This window comes from Myotis lucifugus, unplaced genomic scaffold, assembly GCF_000147115.1.
Source record: "Myotis lucifugus unplaced genomic scaffold, Myoluc2.0 scaffold_108, whole genome shotgun sequence".
Classification (NCBI taxonomy): domain Eukaryota; kingdom Metazoa; phylum Chordata; class Mammalia; order Chiroptera; family Vespertilionidae; genus Myotis; species Myotis lucifugus.
The window spans coordinates 817,450-818,480 of NW_005871156.1; the positions used below are offsets into that span (position 1 = coordinate 817,450).

The 1,031-nt window shown below is 40.7% G+C and overlaps 1 protein-coding gene across 3 annotated transcripts in view; it reads right to left on the reverse strand.

Annotated features, from left to right (window-relative positions):
* The window catches only part of GMCL1 (germ cell-less, spermatogenesis associated 1), a 58,638-nt gene that overhangs the window by 55,940 nt on the left and 1,667 nt on the right, over positions 1 to 1,031 (reverse strand). The window lies entirely within an intron of this gene.

Consider the following 1,031-nt stretch of genomic DNA (forward strand, 5'->3'; position numbering starts at 1 on the left):
AGGTCTAGACCAGCCGTGGGCAAACTACGGCCCGCGGGCAGAATCCGGCCCATTTGAAATGAATAAAACTAAAAAAAAAAAAGACCATACCCTTTTATGTAATGATGTTTACTTTGAATTTATATTAGTTCACACAAACACTCCATCCATGCTTTTGTTCCGGCCCTCCGGTCCAGTTTAAGAACCCATTGTGGCCCTCGAGTCAAAAAGTTTGCCCACCCCTGGTCTAGACAGTAAATATTCTCAGCTGTCTAAGCCAGATGGCCTCCAAGAAAATTTTGCCAGCATCTTAGTGGGCAGTTTCCTGCTTGCCAGCGTCACCCTTACACATCTCAGCAAACTTCATTTCTGGGCTATAGCTACACCTCCTTCAACATCAGAATCTCAGCTTGGAAAAGGCAGCTCTAGTCCAAATTTGTTCCTTCCTTGGGTATTTCTGCCTCAGCCCTAAAAGTAGTGACTGCTCTATTTTTTTTTATAGATCTCTTTACCTTAGTAGTTTACCTTCAGTAGTTAATTTCCAGTTATTTGGTTATATTAAATTTTTCCTGTTCAAATTACTGTGTGATTTTTCTTCCAAATAGACCCTAACATATATTTCAATAATGACATATTAAATATGTGACCTGAATACTTATTAAAAGGCAGAAACTATCCCATTGAAAACACACACACACACACACACACACACACACACACACACACACACCATCTGTATGCTGGAGATGCCACTTTAAATATAACACAGGTAAAGTGTTATAGAAAGTAGAAAAATAGCCGAAACCGGTTTGGCTCAATGGATAGAGCGTCGGCCTGGGGACTGAAAGGTCCCAGGTTCAATTCCGGTCAAGGGCATGTACCTGGGTTGCGGGCACATCCCCAGTGGGAGATGTGCAGGGAGGCAGCTGGTCGATGTTTCTCTCTCATCGATGTTTCTAACTCTCTATCTCTGTCCCTTCCTCTCTGTAAAAATCAATAAATATATTAAAAAAAAAAAAAGAAAGTAGAAAATATATACCTTTCAAACACTT